This window comes from Muntiacus reevesi, chromosome 2, assembly GCF_963930625.1.
Source record: "Muntiacus reevesi chromosome 2, mMunRee1.1, whole genome shotgun sequence".
Lineage (NCBI taxonomy): Eukaryota > Metazoa > Chordata > Mammalia > Artiodactyla > Cervidae > Muntiacus > Muntiacus reevesi.
This window is the reverse complement of record NC_089250.1, coordinates 33,957,266-33,980,945: the sequence shown is the minus strand read 5'-3', so window position 1 is coordinate 33,980,945 and position 23,680 is coordinate 33,957,266. Positions and strand designations below refer to the sequence as shown.

The window sequence follows — 23,680 nt, the reverse complement described above, 5'->3', positions numbered from 1 at the left end:
AGTAAATTAAATTAGATTTTTTTCATCTAATAACAAACGATCACACTGTATCTGTTTCCTGTTGCTGCTGTAACAAATTACCACCGGCTTAAAGGCTTCAATGAGACCAATTTATTCTTTAACAGTCCCAGAGGTCAGAAATCCAATGAGTTTTATAGGGATAAAATCAAGTATTAGCAGGGCCAGTTCCTCCTGGAGGCTTCTCCCAAGGGGATTCTGTTTCCTTGTCTTTTTCAGCATCTAGTGTCTGCTTGCATTCCTTGGCTCATCCCTGTATTCCTTCCCCCATTTGAAAGTACATCACTCCAATCTGTGTCCATCCTCCTGTTGCCTTTTCTTCTGTAGTTAATGTCCCTCTGCCTCTTCCTATAAGGACACTCACTAGTGATTACCTTGGGCCTATCCAGATAAGGCAGGATAATTTCCCCATGTTAGGTGACCTTCACAGCTTCCAGGGCTTACGACATGAATTTCTTTTTGGGGGGCTGGAGGAGCATTATTCAGTTTACCATAGACTCGATTTCCCTTCTGACCATGAATATTCCTGCAGCCTGTGTTACCTTTGACTGCACTGTAGATCTTTTTGGTGAAGCTACAATTTAAAGGATAAATAACCCTCCCCCCATATTTTCCTTTACCAGTATTCAGAGAGAAAGAACTTCTCACACTCCATGGTTTCTCTTTCATGCATTTCAAGGAATAATTGTGAAACCCTCATTTCTACTCTCCTGATATTTCAGAAGGTATTAACGTATTTAAAATTGGCATCACATCGACATGGTTTCAACAGAACCACTGCAAGCATCTCAGTTTAGGTATAAAACCAGTGTATAAGTAAGGGGTAGTTTTTTTTTTTTTATTTTATTTTTTATTGGAGGATAATTACTTCACAGTATTGGGATGGTTTCTGTCATATATCAAAATAAATCAGCCACAGGTATACCCATGTCCCCTCCCTCTTAAACCTCCCTCCTCACCCCTAAGTGAGGTGTAATTTTTAAAGATGTCTTCCTTAAATACATTAAAAATTAAAGAAGCACCTCCTTTAAGACTGCTGAGAGGTACCTGCTCATGTCTCTGGTCTTGCAGGCTTGAGTCACTGTGTGTTATCTTTGATGAGGAGGAAAATGAATCAGTTACCTGAATGACCAGGGAGGGGTACAGTCCTCTTTCCTCTTCCAATCTTTTTCTTTTTGGCTACACTGGGTCTTGGTTGTAGCACATAGGCTTCTGTTACTGTGATATGGGCTTAGTTGCCACGGGGCATGTGGGATCTTGGTTCCCCAAGGGACTGAACCCATGTCCCCTGCATTGGCAGGCAGATTCTTAACCACTGGACCACCAGGGATGCCCTGTGTCAGTCCTAATCCTTTGAGCTTGAGCTTATGTTCTGTTCATATAACTAACCTCGCTCATTTCCACCCACCTGTCTCCCACCCTCGCTGGTGATGTGGGTCCATTAGATTGTGCTGGCAAGGATTTGGTGTCTTGTATGTATGTGTTTTTTCCAAATCACCTGGCTTGGGAGAAGAGAGGAGACGTAGTTGCCCAAGTTCTGGGTACCAGGCACTGTGTCAGGGGAGCTGACATGACCCCACTGGCAGTGGCTGTGACCATTTTCTGTGAGTAAAAGGAGGGAACAGGATTAACCCTGAGGTCTGCCTGTCTCCTCTGCCCCTGTAGGTGATGACCTGTTCCCACAAACTTCTGCTGTGACTTAGGACAGCTTTTCTGACTCCTCCATGTTTGATCTTGGCAGTGGGATTGGCCATCCTGGCACATGCATCCTGGTGGTGGTCACTGGGCACACACACCCCTTCTCTGGGCAGGTGCTATGTGAGGTATAAAGGGTGCAAGGAACAGCCTGGGCCTGCTCTCCTGGAGCTCTCAGCCTAGAAGGGGAGACGGACATGAGCAGTGGACCAAGAAATCCAGGCTTAGAAATGTGCTATGTGCTCAAAAGGGTGCTGTGAGGAAAATGGGACTGGGGGTGGCAAGGAGAAACCCACTTTACACTGGTGGTCAGGGAAGGCTTCTTGGAAGAGGTACCATTTGAGCTAAAATCTGAAATCTTAGGAGGAGTTGGGCCGTGAAGAGCATTGCACACATCACCTGTATGTGCAAGAGCCCTATGTGTATATGTTCACTGCACATGTGGAACCTCAGTGCACTTTTGTTCATAGATCTTCTTCCCTCCGCTTACTGCAGACCCTCCAAGACAGAGGCAGGGCCTTTGTCAGTGTCTCTTCAAAGCTGAGCATTTTGTGGATAAATGATTGTGCCCCCAGAGTAATATTATTCCATTGTTGCATCTCCTATCCTGGCTTTGTTATTGGAAATTTGTGTCCCAAATAAAAGTAAACAGTAGTTCATTTTTCTGTTTCACCAGCAAATGGCTTTTCTTGGCTATGGGTGGAGGGCACAATTGGGATTGACCAATAACATAAGAAGTTAAATTTTAGACAGTATTTTGGTGAACAAATAATTGAGAACTAACTCAACATGAGGGCCTGTGTTAGATGCTTCAGAGATTTTTTTTTTAAGTGAGAAAATAACTCCTGCTAGTGAGGCAGCCGTGGTATAAACATTTCCAAAGTATCGTAAACCACTTTCTGTCACCGTTTAGTGCGTATTCAGTTACTAAGTGAACATACGCATTAACACTTATGAAGTGCTGTGGGTTTACAAAGTGGCGTGAGCTCTGTGGACTGCAAAACTTAACAGAAACTCAGATTTGGTTGAGAGAAGAGTGGTTGCAATTTGGGCATGAAAGGCTGGGAAGCCCAGCTCTCAGAAGCAGGAAACAACAGTGAACTTCCACGCTGGTAAATATCTTAGACTGTTCAGGCTGTTATGACAGAACACCATAGACTGTGGGCTTAAATAACAGATGTGTTTCTTGCAGTCCTGCAGGCTGCTGGCACACCCAGTGTCTGGTGAGGACCCATTTCCAAGCTCATAGACAGCTGACTGTCTTTTCCTGGTGTCCTCACTTGGTGGAAGGGTCCAGAAAGCTCTCTGGGTCTCTCTCTCTTTTCTAATTACGAAAATATGATAACACTTTTACAGAATACTTGGAAAATACAGAACAAAGTTACATATAGTTTCACTGTCTATTACAATTATGTTTTTAGGTAGAGAAATTAAGATTTTTAGTTGGAGTTTCAATATCAAACTCTCAAAAATTAATAGAATGAATAGACAGAAAAGTAGAAGGGTATGGTAGACCTGAGAAGCATTATGAACCAATTCAACATGATTAAGATTTATACAATTTTCACACAACAACAGGATACAAATTCTATTTAAGTTCTCTGGGGTCTCTCTTTATCAGGGCACTAATCCCATCCATGAGGGCTCCACCCTCATGACCTACTCACCTCTCAAACCACTAATACCTTCACATTGGGGATTAGGTTTCATGAATTATGGGAGACAGTGTGGTCAGCCTAAAGCAATAAGCACACAGATGAAGAATACATCTGACAGTTACCTCCCTGGGAGCCTCAACCCTTTCTACTGACTGGATCGTTTTTCGGGGTTGCTGAGGCATCCTAGGTGGATGGGAAGCATCTCATGTTGCAGGGCTCTGTTATTTGCAGACAGATCCAGGGATTGCCCACCAATGCTTCCCTCTACCCCTCTGAGGCACCAACATCTGGACCCTTCTCCTAGTAGAGGTCGCCTGCCCAGGGCCATGTGCCCACCCCACTGGCCCATGCTGGGGCTTTTGTTCTGAGCTCAGAGCCCCAGTGGGTGCTGGAGCATTTGGGTGACTGGCTGCCAGAGGGGCCTGTGTTCTCTCCTCCTGCCCTTTCCCTGCCCCACTTGTCATGAATGGAGGGCACATGAGTGGAGAACAAGAATGCATCTGGAGTGGAGGATGCGATTTTCAAGAGGGGGTGGTTTCTGACAACAGGTGGCGTTGATGGCTGAGGGCTGACAGTTCGCTATCGGCAGAGCCAGCCTGTGCAGGGGACGTGCTCAATCTCTGGTATTTGACCCTGAACTGACCCGAGTTACTTTCAAATCCAGTGTTAGGAACTTAAAGACAGAACCCAGAGAAATTTAAAAAGACTGATGAAAAGTCGTGCAAGTTGGGGAAGAATCCTGGGTCTATTTTAAAGTTAGAATTTTTTCTTTGTTCTCTCTCTCTTCTTCTTCTTCTTCTTTTTTTTTTTTTTTTTTTTTTTTTTGCAAAAAGCTGTGCTCTTTTCCTGTATTAAAAATAAACTTCTAGATTATTTCACATTACCCCTAAGCCTACATTGAGCCCCTTCATATTGTGGGAGTTATCTTGATTGAGAGTCTAAGATCCAAGTTTGGAATTTTTTTTGCTTTTGCCTTTTTTTTTTTTAAAAAAAAAGACAGTGAAGTGAAAGGAAATAGGGCTTATCCATTTAATGAATATTTATTTGTTAGGCAGCCTGTCAAATTCCTTAGAATGTGTGTCAGGAAGCAAGATCAGGACGACTCCATCTCTGCTTCTCGAGAGTTTGGGCTCTTCCAGAAGGGCAGACGTGCAGAAAACAAGGTGTCAGCAGCAGGCTGTGAGTTGAAGGTTCGCACCGGGAACAGGAGCCATCCAGAGAGGGGGGGACGGGTCTGATGATCAGATTGTCCACAGACAGCATGTTTGAAAGTCATGAGAGATCACAAAGTTCTGTGAGCTGTGTCAGTTTAGGGATTTCTTTTCACTGTCACCATAATATAACTGGGACTGACGCCCGGTAGGGTGGCCTTATTTATGAAGTGGAATAACTTCATTGATTATTCCTACCCCATCTGATGAACCTCATCAACTTGTGGCCTGAGCTAATGTCCTGATTCTGGCTGCAGCTTCCCTCAGGGTTCGGGTAGTGAGCGATGAGGGGAGTGAAGAAGCTCGAGTCTGCAGTGGGCACCTGCTCCATGGACAGCCCCATCCAGGAGTTCACCTCCTGCAGAAGCAAACGGGGAGGTCAGTGTCTCTGCCTTGGTCTCTACAAGAGGGTATTGGCTCTGATTCTCCTAGACATCTGAGTGCTGCAGGAAGGCGGAACATGTCTGCTTGTGCTGTTGGGTATGGCGTTTTCTTCTTTCAGGAGCTTATCCTCCCATCCAAGTACTAACCAGGCCTGACGCTGCTTAGCTTCCAAGATCAGACGAGATCAGGCACATTCATGGTGGGATGGCTGTAAACAGGAGTTTATCCTATTTATTTTTAAGTTTATTTATTTTTTTAATTGAAGGATAATTGCTTTACAGAATTTTGTTGTTTTCTTTCAAACCTCAACATGAATCAGCCATAGGTATACATATATCCCCTCGCTTTTGAACCTCTCTCAATGGAACATTTATTCCAAAAGTAGCCCCTGAACTATGCTTTATAGATATCTCTATGAGGCTTTAACCTGGGACAGTTCTCTAGGAAACACTATGTTTAAATATTATATTTAAAGATGCCGCCACATCCTGACAGAATTCTTTTAAAAATATTTCACACGATCCTTCAAATTTATTGGCATGTCACAGTATGTTAAAAGATAACTCGGAGACTTTTAATTATAAGGCTTATTTAATTAAAAGGTTTCAGCATCCAGTTAGAACAATTTTCTGCCAAACACAAGTGATTGTTTGAATGTATTTGTGAACCATTATTTTCTGTTGGAGTGGAGAATCTTTTTGGGTAGGAGATGGCAACTGAGTATATTATTGTGTGCGTGCCAAGTCTAAAGGACCAAAGGACTAAAGAGCCTCTTGATGAAAGTGAAAGAGGAGAGTGAAAAAGTTGGCTTAAAGCTCAACATTCAGAAGACAAAGTCCATGGCATCCAGTCTCATCACTTCATGGCAAATAGATGGGGAAACAATGGAAACTGTGAGAGACTTTATTTGGGGGGGCTCCAAAATCACTGCAGATGGTGACTGCAGCCATGAAATTAAAAGACACTTGCTGCTTGAAAGAAAAGCTATGACCAACCTAGACAGCATATTAAAAAGCAGAGACATTACTTTGCCAACAAAGGTCCATCTAGTCAAGGCTATGGTTTTTCCAGTGGTCATGTATGGATGTGAGAGTTGGACTATAAAGAAACGGAGCACTGAAGAATTGATGCTTTTGAACTGTGGTCTTGGAGAAGACTTGAGAGTCCCTTGCAAGGAGATCCAGCCAGTCAATCCTAAAGGAAATCAGTCCTGGATATTCATTGGAAGGACTGATGCTGAAACTGAAACTCTAGTCCTTTGGCTACCTGATGTGAAGAACTGACTCATTGGAAAAGACCCTGATGCTGGGAAAGATTGAAGGCAGGAGGAGAAGGGAACAACAGAGGATGAGATGGTTGGATGGCATCACTGACTCGATGGACATGAGTTTGAGCAAACTCCGGGAGTTGGTGATGGACAGGGAAGCCTGGCGTTGTTGTAGTGCATGGGGTCGCAAATAGTTGGACACGACTGAACTGAACTGATAAGTTGCTTCAGTCACGTCTGACTCTTTGCGACCCTGTGGACTGTCCTGCCAGGCTCCTTTGTCCATGGGGTTCTCCAGACAAGAATACTGGAGTGGGTTGCCATGCCCTCCTCCAGGGGATCTTCCTGACCCAGGGGTCGAACTTGTGTTTCTTATGTCTCCTGCATCTGCGGGTGGGTTCTTTACAGCTAAGGCCACCTGGGAAGCCCAGGTATGTTATTAGTTATAAGATTTTTCTCTTTCCTATAAAAAGCTACAGTTTTACATTTCTTGAGGAAAGTTGGGGGTTGCACATTTTCCCATCCCCCAACTCAAACTAGCTTAAGCAAAACATGAAATTTGTTGACTTATAAACTAGAGAAATCCAGGAGTGAAGCTGGCTTCAGACAGGGCTCAAGTATCCTCTGGGGGTTGGGCCTGAAAGATAGCCACTGGCAGTTCTTACAGCTTTGCCCCAAAAAGAAAGAAGACAGACCCTCTTTCTTCTAGTGCTGCTCAGTCAAGTCTTATGAAAGGAATCTCTTTGGCCTGGATCACGTGCCCATGGCTGTGCCCAGAGGGGTGAACTGCCATTGCAGGGTCCATCCTTGCAATGAGGGGTGGAGGCAGTGACAGTGGGAGAGAGGAGGAGCTCCCAAATGAAGATAAGGGTCCATGGCAGACAAACCCACGCTTGTGCTTGTAGGGCCTGCTGTTGTTAGTGGCACCTGGTGTTGGAGGGATGGAGGACGGAGAAGAGGAAGCTGGCAGTCCCAGTGGTACCTGCTATTTGTTAGAACCTGGAGGTTATGGGCTCAACTGCAATACTTCTCCAACTGGCTTTTATGTAAGTACCTGGATGGCCAAGGATAAACTCATGATTGGGGGTGAGAGCAGGAGAGGGAAAAAGCCAAAGGCTGTCTTCCATAGATAATGAAATAGTATGCCTTTCTTCACTGCTTTATAAGATATGGGAAAGGATTCATGGAAGGGGCTTCCCAGAACTCTTCCTGTGACATTTCCAGGCTCCTGTTGGCAGAAGGATTTTTGTAGGTGTGTCTTCTTGGTGAGAGGGTGCCCCTGGGGTCACCTGGTAGGTTAGAGAGTTTGGGCAAAATACTCATCCAAGGACTTTCTCAGCAAAAAAAAAAAAAAAAAAATGGCCAATGGTGATCTTTGTTTTACTATGGGAGTCTCCTTCCCACATAAATGAAGTTAGAGCCTCAGTGTTCCCTCAAGGTCCATCTTCATCCGCCTCTCACGTTTCCCTTTGATTTCAGCAATTTTGTCTTACGCAGTGAACAGTCTTTGTCCTGGTCAAGCATCTGCTATGGAAGCTGACATTTCGAGTCTCTCTTTTTAATTTTTTTACTTAAACTTTTTATTTCCTATGGGGGTGTAACTAACAATACTGTGATAGTTTCAGGTAAACAGTGAGGGGGTTCAGCCTTCCATATACATGCATCCATTCATCCCCAAACTCCCCTCCCATCCAGGCTGCCCCATGATATTGAGCAGAGTTCTATGTGCTATACAGTAGGTCCTTGTTGGTTATCCATTTTAAATATAGCAGTGTGTACCTTTCCATCCCAGACTCTCTTACTATCCCTTCCCCCCCATCCTTACCTGTGGCAACCGTAAGTTTGTTCTCTGTGAATCTCTCTTTACTTTAGGTCAGTTAATTTCCTTGATCTACGTGTTTACTCCTTATCATGTCCTCTTTTTCTCCAAAAAGGAAAAAAAAAAAAAAATATCCATTCTGCCCTGAGTTTGGAAATCTCTCATCATCTTTGCTTGGTCAGTCAGACTTCATCGCAGTGTAAACTTTGAAAATCACTCTTCAGTTCCTTATTTGTCCAAAGGGAGGGTTTTGAGCCCAAACCACTGTTCAATTTTGGTTTGGTTTCTTTTCTGGCATTTTCACCAGCCCATGTACCCAGAGGAAGCAGTATAGCAGGTGCCCTTGACCCCAGGTTCACCAAGGCCTGGACTCGAACCGCCTTTCTTCCTCCTGCCTGCAGAGCTGGCCCCATCTGGCTTCCCACCCCATGTTTCCAGCCCCACCAACACCACTCGCTCAAGCACTGAGCAAATCTGGCTGGAAAAAACCCTCTTTGTCAGTTCAGCCTTCGCCTGTCCAAAGCTATCATTAAAGCCATAGCAGTTGTTCAATTATTAAAATCCGTTCTTGTATTCAGCGCTCAGACAGAATCCAACCCGTTGACCAGTTGTTCAGATCTGTCTTGAGTGCATTCAGATCCATGGTTTTACAGTGTCATCTGATGAGGGTGCTTTTTCCAGCCGGGCTGGCTCCTGTTGGCTTAAACGGTACAGCCAAATGGGCACCGAACCTCCCCACCTTGTCTCCTGTAAACGAAACTCTTTTGAACACTAATTTGTGTTCAAAGCACCAGGCTCCACAGTGGACACTTAAAGTTAGTGAGACACTTATGATTTTGTTCCTGTATCCATGTTACAGATGAATAAAGAGGTTTGATGAGGTGAGGAAACCTGACCCAGTTAGAAAGCATTTTAAAGCCATCTGTGGGATTACTGAGCCCACCTGGGCTCCCTGCTTAGACAGCAAGGGGATGCTCCCTCCCTCATGGGCCAGAAGATGCCGATCCAATGGGGGAGGAATAGCCATGTTTATTATCAGTTTCATGACGTCATCTCTTTGTGCTGATAGGAAGTCTAGTGGTACATTTCCTCTTGAAGGCGGTTTTAACATTGACAGACACCTGCTTCTAAATCGGCTGGCCAAAAATAAGGAGCCCAGCCCATGATTTCTTGTTTCCTGTGGTTTGATCAATCTTGCCTGCACAGACACTTCCTTTTTAGAGCGAACAACGGAACCTCTCCCCTGAGGTGGGCAGGAACTTACCTGAATCACTGGAGCAGGGACTCCCCTGGTCCTTACATTTTCACTTGGTCTCTGATTCCCCTCCAGGAAGGAGACCAGAGCAGAAGCCTTGTCTGGTTCACTTAGCCTGAGGCTCAAATATTTGGGAGGGGGATTTTGAGTGTTTTCTTCTTATTGTTCTTAGACCACAATGGTGAAATCACTCAGGCATCTACATGGTATTCCCCGCCTTTGTTCTTTAGCCTCTGGTGGCCATGGGAGCTGGTGGCTTTTCTGTTCCTTCTGGAAGGAAGCGTTAGTCACATCTTAATCCTGAGTCACATTTATACTCATTTGGGAAATAAGGAAATTTGACAGCAAGGCTGAGTCAATAATTTTGGTCCTGACCTTTGAGAGAGATTGGTAAACAAACTAAATCACAAATTGTTTATTATTTTGGTCACAGAAGCTAGAAAGTTTCCAAGAAGTGAATCTTTCAAATCTGTTTAGTATCCCACATACTTTAAGTTCTGTTTGTCATCAATTATTTAGATGATTAGTATTGCTACAGATTTGGAAAATAAATACCTTTCTACTATAGAACATTACAGTTTTATTTAATGGAAAAAAAAAAACTGTTTTCTTACTTTTCTTATTCTCCTAGAAGAAAATGTTCCACTGAATAATTTATGCTTTTAAAATGAAGCCTTGTGTTTTCATGATACCAGAGGCTCTTTCATTATCTAAGTGAATGTTAAGCAGCCCTGAATATCAACCATTTTCATGTAATAAACATTTTGAACCTAGGACAACTCAGGCAACTTGATTGTTCTCAGGTGAAGTTCAGACTATGAATTATACAGAATTACAAATAATTGCAAATGATAGAACTAATCACAGTATGCAAATTAGCCTTGATAAGAACCTTATGAAAGTTTTTCGTGGTTATGGTCACATAAAATAGGTTGTAAAATTTAATTATATCATTCAGGATGGTAAACACAGTATTATACTTTCACACTTTTTAAAAGAATTGAGACAAATAGTTATTAGTAATTTTGTAATCTTTTTATTTTGTATAAAATACATGATTTTTTATGACAAAGGGACCAACTAAAAATGCACTGTCCCCCGATATTTCAGATCTAAAGTGCCTGCTTCTAAAATGTATACTTGGCTTGAAATGACATAAAACTCTCCATGTTACTGATTTATACTTTAAAAAATTATTTCTGAAGATTCTACAGCAGGTCCTTGTTATCTGAGGATAATTAGAACCAGGAAAAGGCCATTTTAATTGAATCAACTTAAACAGGGACCAGAATGTCATAATACAGTTTTTAAAAGCTTTGGGGCATTATCTGGCCAAAAACTCTGAATATCACGAAAATGGTATTTTTAGTTTAGACTTCACAAAATGTAGATGATCATTTTGACCTTGGCTAACTCTTAGAATGAGCAATGCAAAAATCAAGTATTAATTGTTTGGAGAGGAATACATTTTTAGACAAACCTGTGATTGTATATCATGGTACTTCATAAATCCCACTTGACGTTGACATCACATCTTTAAGATGGTCAGTTTTACAGAAATACTTGAGATCCTAGTCATTTTCCTCTGGGCCTTTTAGATTGTTGACTATCAAACTCCTCCTGGACTGAAATCCCTACCTTGCCACTCATTTAAAATGTTTCTCTTAAATGATTGTGGCCCATCCGCCTGCTCAGTCCCCACTTGGCCACTGTTTTGCCTGTCCTTGCTGAAGTTCTCTAATGTTTTGATTAACTTGGTGAAATTCTGTATTCGGAGGGCAAGATTTGCAGTTAGGAAAGATGCTGATGGTGAGCAGGGATGGGATTTTGAGTGGGAATTCAAGTCACTTGATGGTTGGTTGTTAGGAAATACTGTAGAGTTTTGAAGCCATGTTTCCCTTAAGAAAAGCTCACCATGTGGGAATCTGGACAGTGAGCAATCAGGTAACTGGGACCCCCCAACTTATTTGCCTGAGTCCATTGCAGTGTGCTCTGGAGACAAGGAGGCAGATTCATGAGTGGGACACCCCAGTGCTGGTCTCAGTCCTGCCAGGAAGTAGGTTTATGACCATGGATAAGTCATTTAATTTCTTTTGGACTAATTTTCTAATCTATGAAGTGAAAAGGTTGAGCTCAAGCCCCTTCTGGTGACAAGATTCTGTAATTCTGAAGTGCTGGGTATTTTAGGGCTGGTGAGAGCTTTAGCACTCAGTTTTCATATAGAATCCTAGAACTTAATAATCATCAACCAACTCCTTCTTTTAGTTTAATTGTACCATATAGCTTGCTTACTAAGTCACTTCATTTGTGTCCAACACTTTGCAACCCTGCCAGTCTCCTCTATCCATGGGATTCTCCAGGCAAGAATACTGGAGTGGGTTCCTCCTCCAGGGCATCTTCCCGACCTAGGGATTGAACCTATGTCTCTTAAGTCTCCTGCATTGGCAGGCAGATTCTTTACCACTAGCACCACTAAATATCTACATATAATATAAGATGTAAAAATATATATCTGTAGATAATTTCTGTAGCTATGGATCACATATGGATATATGTGATCATTTATTTGGTAAAATTGTAATCAGCACTTTGGAACAATTTTAAATCTGCTCTTTTCAATCATGTTATCCTTAAGCATTTGCCTATATATTATAATCTTTTTTTCTTTCTTTCTCTTTATTTACTTTTTGGCCTCACCATGTGCCTAATGGGATCTTTGTTCCCTGACCAGGGATTGAACCCTGGCCCTCAGTGGTGAGATCACAGAGTCCTGACCATCAGGGAATTCCTGTATGTTGAAATCTTAACATGTTTCTCTTTTTCACATTAATCTGTTCTAATGACTGCCATTAATAGCAATAATAATCCAATTTTGGATTATTTATTTTTTATTATTATATTAATATTATTATTAATATTATTTATTAAAAATAATAAAAATTTTAACTCTCTATTTTTATTGGAATATAGCCAATTAACAATGTTGTGATAGATTCAGGGGCACAACAGAGTTACTCAGCCATCCGTATACATGTGTCCATTCTCCCCCAAACTCCCCAAGTCCACGTGTTGGTGGTTTAGTCACTAAGTCATGTCTGCCTTTTGTGACCCCATGGACTGTAGTCTGCCAGGGTCCTCTGTCCATGGGATTCTCTAGGCAAGAATACTGAAGTGGGTTGCCATACCCTCCTCCAGGGGATCTTACCAACCCAAGAATCGAACCTGGGTCTCCTTTCATTGCAGGCAGGCTCTTTACCGAAGTACATATGTTATGATACATTATACTTCAATATACCCTGCCCAGTATATTCTGGCAACAGAGCATCTCTCTACTTTAGAATTTGGGGGGAGAGTTTTGGGGTCACGTTACCATAGGCACCTCTGTAGGTAGACAGTTTTGTAAAAAAAAGCTTCCCACCCCGCTAGGACGGTCTGTACACTGCAGTACTTAAACGCTTTTAGCCACTGCTATAAACAGGAAGAAACATACTAAGGCAAAGTTCTGGCTAAGAGAAGCAGGGGGAGTGGCAAGGAAAGCTGGAAGGATATTCCTTTTGCTGCTGCCAGCAGGGTAAATCAAGATCCCGGGAGTCTGGCATAAATAAAGGAAGTTGGGACGGACACAGAACGGGGTTCTGGATGCATTTTTGGAGCACTGCGCCTCATATTCGGTCACCCCGGAGGGCTTGGTGACCTTTGACTTCTGTAGTTGCACTGAGCCTGGTGCGGAGAACAGAGCCACCAGCCTCCAGGAGCAGAAGTGCTTATGGGAGTGAGGCCAAATGAGCGAATCCTGCAAGGTTAAAAACAGCAGCACTTTTTAATTCAAGATCTGGGAGATTGTCAAAGCATCCTGGGGGGATATGAGTTTGTTCATCCGTTAAAATTTCATCTGCTGCCTCCTACAAGATGAAGGGAGCATAATTGACACCCTTCCGTCCCCTCTGGCCATGTCTGCTTTGGTCTCTGGTTGCTCTGGGTCTCCTGCATATGTGGGTGAAAGGCTTGCGATGCCTTTTGACATAACTTGCTTCAGTAGCGAGGTGGTTATTGAGAAAGAAAGGGAACTCTGTGTTGCAGAAATGGGGCGGGGGTGGGTAACTTGGTTGTTTACAGTAGTTGATGGCACATGTTTCAAGTTAAGCCAGGTTAAGCAAGGCAATTTTAGCCTTGATCGGCATGACCAAGTAGAAAAAAAAACTTACAGAAATTTTATGTCAGTTTCACTTCCCCTTGTTGGAGGTCTTATGGGAATGGGGGGTAGTGATAAAGTCTGTTGAAGTCCATTGTTCTCAGAGAATTTATTTCATCTCATTTATGTATTCCTCAGCTTTAGAAGTCACATCCTATAATTTAACAAAAAAAAAAATTTTTTTTTTTTTCCAGATTCTAGTACATTGGAGACTGGTCCTTTTCTAAAACTAGAGGAGAAGACTAGGAAGGGGTGATGAATTCTTTTTGAGTTTCAAGTTACAAAATAAAAGGTAAGTATTAATGACTTCACAATGTGTTTACAATACTGTTGAGACCAGCTGAAAAAGCAGCAGTCAAATAACCGAGTTTTGGATATTTGCTCTCACAGAAAATAACACATACACTTCTGATTTACTTATGGGATTTTAAAAGAGAAACAAAACTTAACATATTCTTTTAAAATAAACTTTCCAGGTAGATACACCAGAGGGTTAAGGTGAGACCCAGCTGAGTAGTTTATTTTTTTCATAGACTGCATCCCTGGGCACGTTTCCCAGGCTTGGTCTGTATAATATCCCCTGATTTAGGGAGAGATGCAAGTATTTCCAATATTGAAGTTAGAGAAAGACAGCTAAAGTGTAGGGACTTACTTTAATCACACATAAATTTGATGAAACTTAATCACCAGCAGCTGCCTTAGGTCTTTCCCCAGATCTAACTCACTTAAGCCCCATGACACTGCTAGCCCTACCTGGATATGCCCAGATCTCTTTGGCTGGACCCCAGAAGCAGCACCCTCTCCCAGCCCTCTCATCCTAAAGCTGGTCATCCTCTCCGGGCCAGGGGTAGTCCTCGTGGGGTGCCCTTCTTCCCATTTCCCAGAACTCACAGCCAAAACTGAGGACCACCGTTAGTCCTCAGGACTGCCATGAGGACCATCAAACTTACTGTTTCCTCAAAAGGCTGTCTTTCCAAAGTCTCTTGGCAATATTTTGTCGTTACGGACAGTCACAGTTCCTCTTTTTCACTTCTCAGTGTATCCATTGATTTTCCTCCTCTCCTTCAAATTTCTCTGCTTAATGACTGGATTCATGGCTAAAAGGAAATCACTTTTAAATTCACATCGATCTACTTTTTGTTTTTTAAAAAGCCAAATCCATCTCAGGGCCCATAGGCTGAGGATATAAAAAAAAAAAATTAGAATTTTTGAAAACTCTGACTGTCTAATGAACAGGCTACCCTGCCTGGAGGAGCATCTCTGTTGATGGAAGCGTTTCTATAGAAACTGCACACCTGTCTGACAAGGATTCTCCAGAAGAGGAGCCTGGCTGAATTTGGAACAGAGTTTTCTCGGTTCCAGCCAAAAGGAATTATGCACTTTTTCAGTTGATGGCCCAAAGGAAGCAAAGTTGGGTGTATGTTTGATTCACACATTTTAAAAATTAAGCCAAGATATTCAAATAGATTATTGCACATCTACTGAAAGGTGACTCTGATTCTCTAGCATATTTCTGGAAAAGCTGTCCAGGGAGTGAGTGACTCTGTGGGCATTTTTCCGTGTGACATGGGCTTCAGTGGGTGCAGGGTGGGATCCCAGAGGGCCCTTGACAGCAGGTGGGCATAGACAAAGTGCACCCTGAATCAGGGTAATTGGCCATTGGGATCAACAGAGGGGGACAGTGGTGAAAGCTGATAGTAAACTGTCTGAAGTGGGTATGTAGGTTTTGCTGGGCTGTGAGGGAGATTATATGAGTTAATTATGCATCTGACTGCTATGAGGGTCTGAACATGACTTTTGAACCCCACCTGCCCTGCCACCCTTGAACCCCTAGTGTCTGCCTCCCGCTCCCATAGCCCCATTGACCTCTCCTTGGAATTGATGGGGGAGTAGTCCTTAATACATGAGAGAAAGCACAGTAGGGTCATCTTTCCTGAAAACTTCTATATGTGTTTGAGCCTCTGAAGGCATATTTATTTGTGTTTTAACAAAGTCATGCTCCTGTTTCCTCTTCAAGCCTCTCTCGTTCCAGCAAGAAGTGTTTTCTCCTCCTTTCTGCACAAGCATCGCTGGGTCCTTGTCTCTTGCCCTTGCTCTGGTTCCTTTCACATTAATTATGTGGCAAGAGGCATTTCTTCACTTACTACTAGACTGTTAACTCCAGGAGGCAAAGGATTTCTTTCTGTTTTGTTTGCTACTTTGATGTCAGGCACCTGGAACAGTGTCTGGTATGTGGAAGGTGCATGATAAACGTTTACTGGGGTAAATGAGGTGGCAAATGCATCTTCCTGACCCAGATTCCTTAGGCTCAGGACCCGTCCCTTCATCCGTGAACTTCTTGCTGGACTGACACAGCTGCTGGTCTGCTCACTGACCACTGGTCTGTGGGGTGTGATCACCCATGCCTGGTCCCCTCAGAGGGGCTGGGGAGGGGGTGTGCTGTGTTCTCACCACCTTGGCGACCTTAGGTTAAGCTGTCAGCTATTGAAGGCATTTCCTGGGTGCTTACAGGTGTGACATGGAAGGGAAGCAGCTGCCACGGGGCAGCTCTGGTGCCCGTGGTGGGACCAGCCCCTCCCAGGAAGCGTCTCTGATGGATGGGCCTTGGCTGGTCAGAGACGTGGGGGCAGGAAGGGCGTGTGCTGGTTGTCACAACTGAGTCTTCCCCTCTGGTCGGGTCTAAGAGGAAGCCTGTGGTTAAGTCATGTGACGGCAGAGTATCTGTCCCTGACAGGGGGGTTAAGGTGGCCCAGACCAAGCCCTGCCTCTGTCTGAATACTTAAAGGAGGACAGACAGAGGCTGCATTGCAAGGCGTGGGATGTGATTTGCAGCAGATAAGGAGTCAGGCCGATGGAAAGCCAAATCTAATTCAAATGATCTAATAACATCTTTGAGTGGCTTCCCTGAGGGTCAGTTCTGGTTGATTACAGCTTTTCCTCCTGCCCCCAACCATCACCCCCCCCAACCCCACGATCCCAAGGAGGAGAGCAGGAAACCAACTTTCTCAGAACCTCTGTGCTAAGAGTTTATCTGGATAGGACATTGTAGGTGCAGGACTTAGGCTGTAAGGCACAGTGAGAGTTGCCTTCTGGTCAGCTGAGGAGTAACTTTGAGATGATCATGAGATATTAATGTCATAAAACTGTGGACTTCTGCTCCTGTCCTCCTCCCCTGCCCACTTCTCTTTCTTCTTCTTCATCATCATCATCATCATTTCCTTCTCTCGAGCTCTCTCTCTCACACACACACCCCTGGCTGACACTTGAGAAGCTGTCAAGCCTTTCCCTGTCAGGCTCTGAGCTGAGGTGGCTGGAGTCTCTCTCGTCATCACCAAGTATTTATGAAGCTCTCTCTCGGTGTCACGAAACTGCTGCCAACTTCTCCTTCTCGGCCTTGTGCGCCCTGAGCCTTGCTCTCCAGTTGCTCCATGCTGTCCTATTCCGTTCCCCCAGGGTCATCCCTTCCCAGCCTCCCTCATCAAATCCGAGTCCCTGCCCCGCCTCCACCTCCCGGAAGCCCACCTGGTTGCAGCCCTGCAGAACCTCTGCGGCCCTCACCTCCGGGCCCAGGAAAGCAAGCCCAGCAGGTGATGCCAGTCACACCGGGAAAATCAGGAGCCTGAGCCGTGACCACCTTGTCTGTCCCTCGTTGGCCCATCTCGCGCTGGGTTCCATCACCCTCCCGGGTTGCACAGGGCACTTGGGATAACCTGACCCTTCGGCTGTGGCCCCAGGACTGACATCTAGTCTCAGCTGAGTATAGTCAGCTCCTCTGATGCAGGCCTCCAGCCCCACCTGGTGGTCCCATGTGGGCTGGGACATATGAGGGGTGATGGCACCACCTGGGAAGCCCTCACAGAGGGACCTAGGCGCATAAGAGAAATGGAAACATTCCCATAGTTTTCACGTCTTGTGCCTAGAAGTGTTACTTGGAGGGAAAATTCATCTTTTTGGCATCTGTGTTCATGGGTTGCAGGCAGCTGCTGAACTGAGTGGAGAGGCAGAACGTGTGGAACAGACCAGGTGGTGTCCAGGATACTCTGAGTGTGTGTGAGCTGTGCTCAGTAGTAGCCGACTCTCTGTGACCCCATGGACTGTAACCCACCAGGCTTCTCTGTCCATGGGATTTTCCAGGCAAGAATACTGGAGTGGGTTGCCATTTCATACTCCAGGGGATCTTCCCAGTCTATCCAGGCATCCAACTCATGTCTCCTGTGTCTCCTACATTGGCAGGCAGATCCTTTACCTGTGGCAGACCCTCACAGAGGGAGTCAAAATGATTCAGTCTCTTCCCTAAGTTTCCATTTTTTTCATTCGAGATTTTAAAAATGACTACATATCAATTTTCAATACCCAGTTGATCAAGGTATTTTAGAAACCTTTGATTTGAAAAGTTCGAAGGTGAGTGATCTTTAGTTTGGTGAACAGATGGCTTCTGATGACTTGGGGTGAACTCTTGCATAAGTGAATAGGCCTGGTTCTCAAGAGATGCTTCCAATACCCAAGGATCATAACCAAGTACCAGTAGGGGAAGAGACTTAGAAAATAGGCTCCATGCAGCCACATGGGTTTTGCATCATAGCAGATGCTAGCTGAATAGGAGCGCTATGTTTGGCCAAAGTCCGTTGTCAAAAACAGAAGGGCTGGCTCTAATCCCCCTTGCGGGATCCAACTCAGTGTTCCATAAACAGCTGCTCTGGCCCCTGAAGATGACATCTCAGGGCCCAGGGTCACCCTCCCTGCCCTGCCAGAGCCGACCCACCTGGCTGTTCTCTCCACTTAACTTTAGACAAGAGGAAATCTCTATGAGACTCTGTGTATAGTCTCAGAAACATGTCTTATTTTATTGTCATGGCCCAAGACTACTTAGTAAGTCCTTAGGACTGGAGGTAAGCTGACTGTACTGTTTCCTAAGAATCTGTATTTACCAAGTTAAATCTTTGCTCTCGAGTTTATATCACACACACACACACACATACACATGCCTACCCTTATTATTTGAATGTTGGCTGTACATGTGTGTTTCTGTACCATGGGGAGTAAGACAACAACAGGATGTAGATGAATAAATCTTTAACAAATCTTTGTGTAACACTAGGGCAGGGCCGTTTTATCCATCATGAGAATAAAAGGATGGAGGAAATGGCATGGTTTTCCATTCACCTGTGGAGGGGGAACAAGTGGAGGAAAAATTAGTTTTATTCTTAGAAGAGTTGAGGCATGAATAGAACTTGGTTTGATGACTAGGAAATGGCAACCATGGTGGGACTGGTTGGGGAACAGAGGTGGTGTGCCCCTGGGAGGCATCGGGGGACTGCATGGATAGGAGTAGTGGCTAGTTTCTAGGGGTCCTGGTGTTTCAGATTCTACTCTGGGTCATGGATGTGACCTGCGCTTATTGAACTGATTGCTACAAAGTTATGTGTGGTAGGAAGAATCATGACTCCCCAAAGAATCATGGTTCGCATCCTAATTCACAGAGGCTATGGTTATGCTAGGTTACATGGCAAATAGGAAGGTCTCATCTGGCCTTGAAATGGGGAGGTTATCCTGATGGTCCAGGTGGGTCCTACGTAATCACAAGGGTCCTCTGACGTAAAGGAGATGCAGGAGAGTCAGTGTAAGAGTGATGCCATGGGATAAGGTCTCTGGAGGATGGGCCACAGATCAAGGAAGATAGGTGCCTCTAGAAGCTGAAAAGGCCAGGAAATAGATTCGCCCCTGAAGCTGCCAGAGGGGATGCAGCCATGCTGATATATCAATTTTTAGGCCACTGAGACCCAATTCAGACTTCTAACCTCTAGGGCTGTAAGATAATAAAGTTATTTTAAGCCACCAAGTATGGGGTAATTTGTTACAACAGTAACAAATGGATGGAAAATAATCCAATATGGAGACCTGCCTATACTGTGGAGATGTGAGACTCCCTTAGTTATTTATGAAATTTAATACAATGGAAAATTTATGAAAGACAAATAACTCGAAGAATCTTGTTAAAATGAATTGTAAGATCTTTCTAAGCTAATCTGTTTCAGTAAAGTGAGGGCAAGAACTTTATTTCCTCACTATTATACCCTCACTACCTAATTCATTTTTATAATTCATTTTTTAAGTGAATGAAACTCTTCATGTAAGTCCATGAAAAAACAAAACAACCATCTTTCCTAAGAAATTATTTTATGCAAAAGTGTGTCACTAGGACTAGAAATCTTAAATTTAAACTCTTTTTATAGACCAAGAATATTATACTTTATCTCTCAAAGATAAGAGGTTTGGTTAGAGAATTTAATTTCTTTTAAGTTGTTGGGTGTAAGCAGGAATCATTTTTGCTTTCTTGGGTTCTAGGAACTTCTTTGTACCTATGCATGGTTTGAGTGTTAACTTGCCCTTTGTCTTATCAATAAAACCACTGTAATATGTAGCAAACTGTAACCTTAAATCCATGACACCCCCCTCCCCACAAGTGATCATTATTTGTGAAATTTAGTTTAGGAAACCTGATACTATAATACTTATCTATTATAAATGATCTTTGCATGGACTCTTAGAATTACAAATATTTCTAGTGTAGATTGGCTATTTCTTGACTCACTTATTCTTTGAGGAAAATCTTGACTAGGATTTTGCTATGTGCCAGGCCATGGGAAAACAAAGGTAACTAAGATATAGCACTTTGCAGAGAAAGCCACCTTCTCAATGGGAAGAAAAAGAAGTCTGTAGGTAATGAAAAGATGAAATAGCCAACACTGAAATAATTCCCAGTGTCAAGAGTAGTAAACTTTCAACTCTGCAAGGAGAATACAGCAGAGAGAAAGAGACTAGAGTATCAGAAGGAGCCTGGCAACTAGAAGGGACAAGTATTAATTGCTACTGAATCCTGGCACTTTTACACCTAATTTTATCATTTAACTTTGCAAAATCACACAGAGTGGAAATAATAATCACTGTCTCTGTCACACCTATTCAACTCAACTGTTGAGGCAGGAAAACAGCCACATAGAATATGGAAGCAAATGAGCACATCTGTGTTCCAGTAAAATTTTATTGACAACAGTGGACCAGATCTGGCCCAGGGGTTGCAGTTCACTAATCCGTATTCTAGAACAGCCGTGATAGCTACCGTTTCATTTTAGAATATTTCTGGAGAGGGAGATTATAGTTTTCATTAGCTTTACAAGTGAGTTGGTGACAGTTTCAAAATGAATTATAGAATCTCACCAAGAAATAATGGCAGACTGGATTAATAATGGAGGTTCAGACAGACCCAGTTTTTGGACGTTTCACATCATGGTGGTTAATATTTAACAGACCTCTGAGAATCCAGATATAATCCATCTTTAGGTCATTATATGATGAGTCCAAAGAGAAAACCACACTAATTCAGTCTTGGCACAGGTTTTGCCGCTGTGTAGGCATGTGTGTGTTTTAGCTTTGAGATTTTTTAAATCATGGAAATAAAGAAGATTTGTCTGGAACCATTGGGAAGCAATGAGGTAAATATCTGAACGGATGACCTGGGAGAAGCCTAGAGTGTAAAGTCTCAATACTGCTGTCTTCTGGAAAAAGGCAGAAACATCTGGTTAGTGTAACAATGAGGGGTGATGTGAAAGGAAACCTCACATCCAGATTAGAAAAGCAGAATACATCTTGACATCTTAAAGCAACAAGCCAGAAAAAAAAAATCTGTCTTTAATAGCTGACAGTGTGGGAAAAGTCACTAAATTCAGAGATTGAGTTTCTTAGTTTGGTTTCTTAATCCTTTAGAGCAAAACAGTGAAGTTTTCTTTCCAAGAGTATATCCAAGTGTATCTCTTAAGATTCAGAGTAGTAGGAAAACACCTGGAAAACCATTATATGACTTTAAAAAAACATGATACTGGGAAGCTGTATAGGTCACCTGTCCCAGCCCTAACGTGACTGCAAGGAGATTTTTCTCTTGGCTGATGAGAGAGAGCTTGGACGAATTTGGTTACATTGGGGCGCTTATTTCTTTTGAGTAAAATTTTCAAAAATCAAAAGCACACAAAGTTTATAAGATGGTTTCAAGTGTAGATGGTTCCAACTGGATCGAAACATTTTTTTCACCAACAGGAATCAATTAAAAGGATGTTGTCTCCAGCGGTCCCCATGCTTGGCACTCACCAGTGTGTTTTGATCTGGTTCCCCATCTGGCTCTGTACTATTGCTGTTAAGATTGACTTGGAGGAAAGAGGGAGGAAAAGATGGAAAATATGGGAGTTGATTATCTTCCTGGAAGACACTGTAGATGTCAGCAGACTGAATTATTCCAACCAAAACAATGTAAGCTTTTCCTTGTGCTTTGAATCCTGGGCATGAGTCTTGTCTTGGATGAGACAGATGTGATTCTGGGGACGTGCACCGTGTCCTGAGCTTCGATGACCTTTCTGCTTGTCACTCTTACAGGAATCAGACACACTCCTGCTGTGCATTTGTGTACTGTTTCTGGCCTCTTTCTAAGTTCAGTGGAACTTCATAAAACTCAAGAAATCTTAGGACAGCTTGAAGAAAATAATCTGTAAAGTAGATCAGTGTTTTAATGTGGATTATAGCCAACAAACAGCCTTTATGTTGAAGGCTTTAACGTGTAAGCTAATTAAAGAGTCTTACAAGTTGACTTTTCTTTCCCAACAGACAAAACCTTTTTTTAAAAAGTTAATTTCTTGGACTTTCCTGGTGATCCAGTGGTTAAGAATCTGTCTTGCAATGCAAGAGACACCGGTTTGATCCCTGGTCCTGGAAGATCTCCTATGCCAGGGAGCAACTAGGCCCATCCGCTACAGTTACTGAGCCCATGCTCTGGAATCCTGGAGCCGCAATTACTGAAACCCATGCACCTTAGCTCCGCAACAAGAGAAAAGTCACCAGGATGAGAAGCCTGAGCACCCCAACCAGAAAGTAGCCCCGGCCTCTCTCCACAACTAGAGAAAGCCCACACAGAGCAATGAAACCTCAGAACAGCCAAAAATAAACAAGTAAATAAATATTTTTAAAGTTAATTAATTTGGTTGCACTGGATCTTCATTGCCATGTGCAGGCTCTTATTTGTGGCATGTGGGATCTACTTTCCTGACCAGTTCCCTGCTTTGGGTATGCAGAGGCTTAACCACTGGACCACCAGGGAAGTCCTCAGACAAAGCCTTTTTGCAATGTAAACATGATAAGGAATATTCAATACTCCACAATCTTGATGACATTCTTTTCTTTTAGCAAGGGTTAAATTAAGGCAGATCTTCAAAGCCTTGGTGCTATATTATAGAGAGCTTTGAAGTTTTTATTAGCTTCCCTGGAAATCACTGTTCCCTGGAAAGTTCACTAATGGAATCTATAGTCTCTTACACAAATCCATTTCTTAGCTGTGTATAGAGTAAATTACCTAGTCAGTGGGGATTCTCTGGCAAGATTAAGTTAATACCCAAACTGGTCCCGAGTTAGCTATTCTCATTGTAAAGCTTTTGTGATCATAAGATACAGTGTTATTTGGGTTAAATTAACATTTCTGTATCTTAACTCACGTCTTGAACTCCCTGAAAGCAGCATATTATACATTTCCCAGCCAGTCAGACAGCAGCTCTTACCTATGGAACCAACCTCTTCCAGCTTAGTGGGCGGTGCCATCTGCACCCAGTGCCCCCTCGGCCCCTTCTCATCTCCGCATCTCCGCCTGTGTCCCCACCCTATCCAGAGCTGGCTGTCTCTGCCTTCTCGGTGGCGGTGGCCTCCTATCAAGTCCTCTGCTGCTGCTTTGCCTCTTCCCTGTCTACCCAACCCCCAAAGTCTGTTCTCCTTGGAGCCACTAGACTGATTCTTGAAAACTAAATCAAGATCGCTCGTCCCCTCCTGCACACCTACAGTGGCTTCTCGTAGCTCCGAACCAAATCCCAAGTCCTTCTCTGGCACAGGCCTCTCTGATCTGTGCTCAGCTTTCCCTGTCCCGCCTTTCCTGCTGGCTTCCAGGACAACTCCCTGTCCCTCGCTCTGCTCCGGCCACACCAGCCACCTTGCTTGTCCCATGCACCCATTTAAAACTTGAAACTTCACACTTTCCCCCTCCTGAGCCACCTCTCCCGCCATATACCCAGCAGCTTTCTGGCCGCTTCTTTCAGGTTTCTGCTCAAAGGCAACCATTTGAGACCCAAGCACTTTATCTAAATGAAAAACCC

At 43.5% G+C, this 23,680-nt stretch overlaps 1 protein-coding gene across 8 annotated transcripts in view; it reads left to right on the top strand.

Moving 5' to 3' along the window:
- Positions 1 to 23,680, top strand: part of SVIL (supervillin) — a 254,554-nt gene that overhangs the window by 29,684 nt on the left and 201,190 nt on the right. For all 8 annotated transcript variants that reach the window (XM_065921232.1, XM_065921239.1, XM_065921238.1 and 5 more), the window contains exon 2: positions 13,694 to 13,791. The gene's annotated coding sequence lies outside the window, so the exon portion shown is untranslated. The remainder of the gene's footprint in view (positions 1 to 13,693; positions 13,792 to 23,680) is intronic.